This window comes from Anneissia japonica, unplaced genomic scaffold (genome assembly GCF_011630105.1).
Source record: "Anneissia japonica isolate Jap-2015-1 unplaced genomic scaffold, ASM1163010v1 scaffold1594_len1068242_cov183, whole genome shotgun sequence".
Classification (NCBI taxonomy): Eukaryota; Metazoa; Echinodermata; class Crinoidea; order Comatulida; family Comatulidae; genus Anneissia; species Anneissia japonica.
This window is the reverse complement of record NW_022722535.1, coordinates 1,055,057-1,064,631: the sequence shown is the minus strand read 5'-3', so window position 1 is coordinate 1,064,631 and position 9,575 is coordinate 1,055,057. Positions and strand designations below refer to the sequence as shown.

At 33.3% G+C, this 9,575-nt stretch overlaps 1 long non-coding RNA gene across 1 annotated transcript in view; it reads left to right on the top strand.

Moving 5' to 3' along the window:
• LOC117111913 overlaps nucleotides 1-7,686 on the top strand; it is a 10,122-nt gene extending 2,436 nt beyond the window's left edge. The window contains exons 2-3 of the long non-coding RNA XR_004445937.1: nucleotides 3,803-3,899; nucleotides 7,585-7,686. This is a non-coding gene — a long non-coding RNA (uncharacterized LOC117111913). The remainder of the gene's footprint in view (nucleotides 1-3,802; nucleotides 3,900-7,584) is intronic.
• Nucleotides 7,687-9,575: the final 1,889 nt, after the last annotated feature.

The window sequence follows — 9,575 nt, the reverse complement described above, 5'->3', positions numbered from 1 at the left end:
ATAAAACTACTCAACCGATCAATCTTATATTTAGAATACATTTAGAAGACTAAAAGGGCTTTCGTATGGACTTTTCCCAAAAGAAATCGGCCCACAACTTTCGACTGTAGAGGGATTTATGTTAAAGACAGCTGGGATATTTCGGCAGATTTCACTGTTCTTACGCTGAAAAAATACACGAGTGGGTTTGATAAAAATCAAGTCCGATAAAGGTGTTAACATTACACTTATAAATTTGTAATTGTTGTAATGATTATTAAATTCCGATCAGTTTTATCTTTTCCCAAAAAAAATCGATGAAGTATTTGCGAAGTTATTACAAAAAGAAGTTGAAAAATGACCAAATTTTTTGGCGACCTTCACTGCCGTTTTATCTAATTTAGACACGAAATATTGTCGTAATGACAAAAACCACAATTCGTCTGGTAGAAAAAAAAAATTATATGTATTTTCCACATATTATTAGACTCTAAAATCGAATAAATAAGAAATTGTCATAATTTGTTGACGGATTCGCCCCCTGGACTACTTTGGAAAATTTTGAGAGACGCCGACCACGCCCACTTTGTTCTTGTCGGGAACCTCAGCCTCCCTCTGGTCGGAGACCTTAGACTCCCAACCCCATCGGACCACTCCTGGCACCGCCACTGCCTTACCCCTAACCATGATAGGGCTGAGGTTGATGGTGACACGCCTGGTATTTACCCCTTTCTATTTTCCCCAAAATGCGCAACACCTTATTTGATCTAATTAAAATTTGAATGACATAATTTCAAATTAAGACAATTTAGAATAAATATATCAAGTTCAAGTATGCAATTTCTGGGCATAGTAAAATATACCGTAGTGTTGTTAAATCATCATTGATTTGTTTTCGTCTCAGCTCCAATCATGTCGGGGCTCGGGGCTGAGGTGGGTGTAGACTTTCCTGGTATTTGCCATTATCTCCTATTTGATGTATTTAAAATTGAACGCCAGCAATATAGGCTACTGTCAATATTTCCAAGTTCAGTTCCAACCGTGGTGGGACTGAGTCTGTGTGGCACTTTTAGCACTTGACCCTCTCGGAAAATGTGAATGCCACCTTATCAACGAGTCTAGCTACGGGGCTGAATGGAATGTGTTGAAAATGAATGATATTGCTTACATCAGTTTTGTTTACAATCATGTAGGTGGCGTTTGTTCAAGGAAAAAATAAACGCTCGGGGTGTTTATGCGAGAGAGGCGTTTATTCCAAATGCGCCTATGGAAGGGGTGTTTATTCAAAAAAATTCTGTATTTGTATTTTAATATTACGCAGCCTTTCACTGTATAGTAGGATAATAGATGGAACATTTCACACTAGCAGTCCCTAGCATACCCTACATTTTACCCACCGTCGCGTATCCCTGAGCCCACTTTATTCTAAACAAAAATTATAACAATTAATTACTTTGGCATGAAATTTACTTTTTTGGCAATAGGATAATGCACTGATATAAGAGAGCTACTGTGTACAAGCCTATGTTGACCTTGTCGCTATCATTGAATTTACCTTATGCAATAGGTATACATTATGTGTATAAAATATAATAAAAATTATATTTAAGGAGATGATAAGATCATGATACGCGGAATCGATGTGACACTTATATTGTGGTGGTGGAGAAAATGTAGCTGACTTGCTAACGCTATTACAACCCATGCACTTTGGTGTTAGACTTGCTGCATTGCATGTTTAAAGGAAGATCGTTTTCCTTGAAGTAGCAAAATATGTCAGCTTTCAGAAAACTTGCATACATGTTGAGTAGGCCTACACTTGTTTAGTTCAAATGTAGTGAGCATAACCATTGCGGTAGGGTAATTATGGCATATGTAAATATACGTGCACAGCAATTTTTTAATTAAGGGATTGAAAGAATAGTGACAGGGGCAGAATTCTGAAATAGTGAGGTACGCTGGGAATAATGTTTATAAGATGAGGGAAGCATATATAAATGAGGAAAATATATACGTGTACAGTTCAGAGGAAACTGATATTTAAGAGATGACGTAAGAATTCTTAACAGTGTGAATAGATAATATTGCTTAGTGATTCTGCTTCTCTCAGCATTTTCAAAAACAGTTTATAATTACATCTTGTTTAAACATTTTTATTCCGACGTTTCTTTAACCAGCGTGTTGAGAGTTTGTTTATGCGCTTTAAAAAAATTTATTCGTCAGTGCCCCGTGGAATTGTGGGATTAATGTAAAGCTCTGTCCAGTCTATCAAATGTTATTTGACAAAAACATGAGACATGCCTAAATATGGTCATGATCACATCATGACTATAGACACATCATGACGATATGCTTTTTGTAAAAAAAAATATTTTGATAATCAGGACAGAAATATACACATAATGACAAATACAATAATAAAAACCTCTATAACTCAAAAACACATGATACTTCAACATATACAATAACATCAGAAATTGTAATTATTTTTATTATTACTAATTGTGTTTGTATAGCCCATAATAATGAATCGCATAATGAGGTATTAACCATTGTTTTTCATAAAATAAATATTATACAATTAAAAGGGTTTATTTGTGTGGCGAGTCGAATGGCCGAGCGGTTAACAGGGACGCCGCAACCTACAGCCATAATATCGACGCTGGTTCGAACGCCATGTTCGCCTATGGTTCTGGTGGTAGAACTTATCTCGGATAAGGACTATAAACCGTAAAGCCCTGAGGTTGATTCCATTTTAATATTGAAGTAGGTTTAACCAAAAACAAATGTCTTATCTGAAAAATATATATCTTCTCTTAGAAAGAAATCTATTTTTTACAATGGGCCCAAACTTTGGAATTCCTTAGATATTTCCTTTAAGTCTTTACCTAATGTTTATTCCTTTAAATCTAACTTGAAAAAATCTCTGGTCTCAGCATATGGCAGATAAGCCTTCTGTTTATGTTTATGCATTATTATTATTATTATTATTATTATTATTATTATTATTATTATTATTATTATTATTATTACCTGTATCATTATTTACAAATTTTACAGCTGAAACTACATGTATTTGCATGTACGTATATGTATGTATGTGTGCGTATGTAAGTGTATGTGTGTATGTAAGTATGTGTATATGTGTGTATATACTGTATGTATATATATATATATATGTATATATATATATATATGTGTGTGTGTGTATGTGTATGTGTATGTGTGCATATGTATGCGTGTGTATATGTGTATACGTATGTTTCTTTCTCAATATTTAATACTCTTTGCCTGTTAGTAATTTTGATTTTGGTGACACACTGCTCCCACATGAATAAAGAGACTGATCAAAATTATACTGTATCAAATATTTTATGGTGCAGTGTGTCTTCAAATCTAAATTTCTTGTTAAACCAGACTGCCTGTGATTATTTAAAATATGTAATCATCTGTACGTCATTAAGTTCAATTTTATTTATTCAATTTTAACTGGTGGCCATAACTTAAAGTTTGTATAAACTTATTCCTCCATCCACACACTTACTTACTTATTTAATATCTAATTTACAGTATATATGTATGTATATGTGTGTATGTGTATGTGTATATTGTGCTGTACAGTTATGCATGTATATGCATATATATGTATATGTATATATATATTTTTTTCTTATCTACTTTTGTAATATTAGTTAAGTTTGAATACATTGTACTATTTATGTTGTGTGTGGAGAAACCAATAAAAACAAACAAAACAAACAAACAAACCATGATAGAACTGTCAATTTAAAAGGCATACTGTACTTTGAGTTTATACTTGCAGAACACAACTTCATGAAAAGATTCGATCCAAGGATGAGCAAGGAATAAAAGAGTTAGTAAAGAGTCATCCCGAATGGATGTCCTTCAAAAATGAAACGGTAAGACATTTGTATATATATATTTATGTATTATAATGTGAAGTCGTTTGTATAAAAAAATTACTCACATATTATCATGAGCTCAACAATTGAAAAACATCGTGTTTTATAACAGTATAAAGACAGGCGCGCTGATCATTCGCAATTCTTGAAATGAAGAAAAAGAATTCATATCATTGCCAATACATTTGTATGTATTATCTACAATAATTAATCAAATTGATTTAGAAGAAATTTTCTTCATTATCACTGCAAAGTATGAAACACACTCACATTATCACAGATCAACATGATATCCCTTTTCCAATTTTTGAATTGAACTGTAATTATACCTTGTCAACGATTCAAAATATTAGATCGATTTGCGACAGTGGGGCAAATCAGGAATCATTACATAATGTTAGGATGAATATTGGGCTAAAATTACAAATAAATAAATTAGTAAAATACATAAAGTGAGATCATCATCTGAATTGCTAGTATTTGTCTTCCCTGCCTAATACTGTAAAAGTAGGTCTGTGCATTTAAAAAAAATGTTAAAACATAGGCCTATGTTGTGATTAATCACACACACACATATCACCGTCATGGACAGAACTTCCCCTCATAGATATTGTACTGACAATAAAATGTGCAAGAAACAACCTAAATACGGTATTCATGACAGTGGTTCCCAACTTTGGGTACGCTGATCTCTTAAGGATCAACGAAGAATAATTGGGGACCCGCCAAATTAAAGAGGTCCGCGAAAAATTTGGGAGGGGCTGAGGCGGTTTCTATTTCAAATTCCAGGATTCGCCAATGTTTAATGTTTTACTTTCATAGGGAATCATTTTCTATCTATGGGATATGGACAATGAGTAATATTTAAACATGTGTATAGGGGTCCGCGAACTCAAAAAGATTGGAAAGTGATTGTCAGGGATCTTTCACGGACTCCTAAAAATTAGAAATAAAAACCCATAAAAGTATTAGTGTCTAAATAGTCCTAGTAAAAAGATATGTTAAAGTACCCGTTCCCGAATAAACCTGTCGTGATACATCCACCAATTTATATGCGTCAATCGGGCCCGGTTGTACTCTCGAACCATGGCAGTCAGTACCTAGTTATGCAACTGTTTTTAACAACAGTATTATCCTAACTTGCACGAGTGTGACAAAATACTGAAACTCAAAAAAAAAAAAAAAATAGACTTAATACTATGTCTGTTTGTAAAACAAAATATTAGTGCTTTTCCTAATTGCCATGATGAGAATTGATATTGAAATTACAATGTAAAAAAATAGTTTAAAAAATACATTAAAAAAAAACAAATATAAATTCATAATAAAGAGAATTATGAATGAAGAAAAAAAAAACCCATGAAAACAAACTCGAACTATAGCTACAGTGATAATAGTGAGGGTTATGTTAAGAGCTCTAACGATTACGCGGAGTCGTCGTAGTTAGAGCTCTTAACATAACCCTCGCTATTATCACTATTACGACTCTGCGGAGGATGGTAAATTTTTAGTTGGTTCAGCTTGCGGTAATTTCACAGGTTTATGGCAAAAATTGTATTTTACAGTAATTTTGCGTTTTACCCAGCTGTAGCAAGTTTGAGACTCTTTAGACACAAACAGGAAAGTTTAATTACCTGTTTATTAATAGTTCAAATATATACAATGGCGTCATATTTTAATATGCACATATTTAATACTGGTAGGCCCGTATGTACAAAGTTTAAAGAGAACAGTGTCGGAACGCTGGAGCCGAGGGCCCCGTGATTTTCTGAAACCGGTGGCCCTTTTGGGTACCAGTCACCATCATTGTGGGTTTTCTAGTGCTCGTTGTGTAATCATATTTGCCATTGCATTCTAATTGTTTTAACGATGGAATAAATGAAGTCAGTTTCGGATCCAGGCATTTGTAATAGAAGGGGTGGGGGAATGGAGAGACTTTCAGGTGGAGGGTCTATACGATGTCAGCTCCACCATTTTTGAATATAATTTCTTTTTATCTTATTTTTAAAAATGTTTATAAATTTATGGGGCCCCGGGCTGGTTGCCACCCATACATATGTCCTTGTGTATATATTTTTTTTAGGTTTTTGGCATTTTCATGTGTTTTCGGTTTTTCAGTGAATTAATAGTTTTTACGTTTTATTGTGGTTTTAGTCACACCTGGTATAAAATCAATGCACTTGCTGAAAATCGAAATTGTACTTACAGTAAGACTGCTTGTACAATTCACTTATACTACCACATCTCGACTACAGTGCCTCTATATTATTATGTATATTATGAGTCACTAAAAGCCAGTTAAATGCTAACAAAATTTAGAATCGTGGATCCAGGCTATTCACCAGGTTGGCTTGACACCATTCAGCAGCGTACTATCTCCCTCAAGGTCACTTCAGGGGAAGATCCAGCGGGGGCGCCCTGGAACCAAGGGGACTTGGGCCCTTGGGGCTTTAGCTTTAATATCTTTTTTCTTTCTTTCTTTTATTAATATTTCAAGAGGAAATGTCCCACTCACCAAAGCTATTTTCAGGGGAGTCCTCATCACAACAAGCAAGTTACAAAAGAAACACAAAGCAAAGCAAACAGCAAAAACAGCACATTCATAAAAAAATTTAAAAAAAAAATCAATGAATTTTTTATAGTTTTTTAAAAATAGTATAAAAATATATCTTTATTAAATTTTAATTGTTTTCCTTTAAAAGCGATGTAAAAATATATCATTATGTAGAAAAGAAGCACGCCCAATCGAGAATAACCAAATATATCAAACAATGTTATGTGTACCGGCCACATCAAGGAGATCAAACTTAAGTACCGGTATCCTTTTAAAGGAGGAAGTTGACAATCCCGCACTGCATTTAATAGTGAAAGGAAGGGAGTTCCAATAGTTAGCTCCACAACACCCACTAAAATTTCTATATCGTTATTAATATTTGTGATGTATCTGTAATACTATTGTAGGAAGGCGTTACACCTTGTTAATAACAATTGACTAAATATTTCTCTCCTCGCGACTTTCCTGCGTGTCGTGAGATTTTGAATGCAAAGATGTCGTTTCACAGTTCGTTGGGCTCACATTAGATGTTTATTAAAGAAACCTGCTTGCAATTTTTATTTCCTTTGTTATCAACGATTTAGATGTGATTTTTATGTATTGTAATGATTGATAATAATGTTATACTTACAATTGTCCCATTTAATCTTTATTTTTCAAATAATATATATTTAGGCCTATATGTATTAATTGAGAAATGTAAATATATCAATTTTATTAAATAAAAAAATGTTTATATTTTTAAGCCAAGTTTTATTGTAATTTAAAAAATAATATAATAGAAACTGTGCTATTGATATTATTACTTTTAATAATGATGATTTATAATAATGATGATTATGAATAGGCTTATAAATTTAAACAAATGAATTTTCACTTTGATATTTTTCTCTAAATTTTCTATAATAGCTTTATAGTTTATATATTTTTGTTTGGTTTTATCAATTACTTAAAGTAATGTATAATTCAATCTCTGTTTACTCGGATTGCAATAAAGACCATTTTGAGTTGGATTTTGATGTTCAGTGGATTTTGTTCTAGTGTGGTCGGTATTTGAACCTATAGTATGTTGACGATTTAAGACAAGTGGTGAACTTTACCTCAAATTACGCATTTGTGTTTTTTCAGCTGGGACGGATTCCTTTAATGTATGCAATGACATCCAACATTCTATGTTCTGAGGATATAGTTTTATATTTGTTGAATGAAACGCCTACAAAGTGCATAAACGACCAAGACGATGTAAGTACCTAGATGTTTTGAAACTATTGCTACTACCGCTAAAACTACCAGTACCAATCCCATTACTACAAATTTAATATATTTTACAATTTAATTTTAATCCATGGTACCGGTACCTGTCTAATAAAGCTTTACCTGGGACTTCTTTCTCTTTGACTTATGTAACATATTTTGTTTTTGGGTTTTTGAATCTGCTAAAATTTATGTTTAAATTAGTTTCACATAAATTTCCGTTTTCCATAGCTAATTTATCAAATCAATTTGCACACATTCCATTGCATCATTTGGAAAGTTAACCTCACTAGTAACTTATATCTCTTGTTTTAACCTACAATATATATAACCTACCTACTTTTTGTCTAGTTGAAGGTTTGTTTTGCTTTTTTGGGTTGGGTGTTCGCTGAGAAAGAGCACTGCTCGAAGTATTCAAAATAATGCCTGTAATGTCAATGTATACAGGCCCGTAGCCATGGGGTTTTTAGGGGTTCGGGCGAACCCACCTTTTTCAGCGAACCCCCCTTTTGCCAGCGAACCCCCTTAGCCAGAAAACGATCCCCCGTTTCCAAAATAGTGCAATTTATTACAAAATGGGAGCATTTTTGGCACTGTTTATTTGTCGCTATCGATAGGCTCCTCTATAACTGTCTCTTATACACATCTAGCTGAGCCAGCTGAATGACGTAACCAGCAAGACTTCAAAATGAATATTAATGAGAGGTTTGTTGCCTAGGCTATTTGACCAATCGCGTGCTCCGGAGTTTATTTACTTTGGCACGACGTCATCACAAAAGTTTGGGCGCTCGACATTATTTTTTCATTTCTCTGGGATCGACATGCGACACGCCAAAAATAGCCTAGGAGGATGAAGCGCCGAGAAAGGATAACCGATTTTTTTTGCTTCAAGGCCAGCAACGAAAAAATCACGAAATTTAAGAAGTTTTCACCACATGCTCATGATACTGCCTGGCGGCGGGACCGGTGTACTTTTTCGGGCTAGGCCTAGGCCCTAGGTCTAGCGTTTTTAGGCCTAGGTAGGGTAGGGTCGTAGCCTATGAGGCCTATTATTTGCGAACGATTTTATTATTTATTTTGTAATCGAGCTAGCATAGGTAAGGGCCTAGGCTAGCTAGGCTAGCAAGGAAATATACTTGTTTTCACGTTTCGTCAGAATTAACTGACATTATTCATAATAATATATTTATTATTTTTTCTCAATATATCTCATTTAAACCAAGACAGTAGTCTTAAATTATTATTTATTTTCACTGTGCTAAGTTTTTTTTACATAAACTGGTTCTTAAACATGTACATTTGTAGCATTATAATTATGTCTGTTTTTTTTTTCAATACAGTATTACCGTGCAAGTATATTTACAGAAATGGTTCTGTAACTTGTAAATATAATAACATTTTTCCTTGCCCTATATATATATTTCCATTGGAACTTAATATTTAAGTTATTTTGGTAAAAAAGTAAAATGTAGGACTGTCAGTTCCTATTGTTTCTTCATTTCTGCAATAAATAAAATATTATTTGCAATATTTCTCTTTTAAGCAAAGACCTTTTACATACCTCCATATTTTAATATTGGTATTTAGCGATCCCATAATGTGCAAGGTCTGTGTTTTGTACAGTCACCTAGTGGGTGATTGCTAATTTTTATCCCAGTTATATTTTAGAGATAACATTACATAGTAGCATTAAAATGTTAAGCGTTGCATTTTAATAAAAAAAAAAAAAGTTTGTTTCACAATAAACATTTACGTTCTAAATCCTGTATTGGAAAAAGTACGGTAGTCTTCTTATCTTATTTTTAAAATTGTGTAAGAAGTATTTAAATATACATGAACATGCATTTAAATGACATGTACATGCT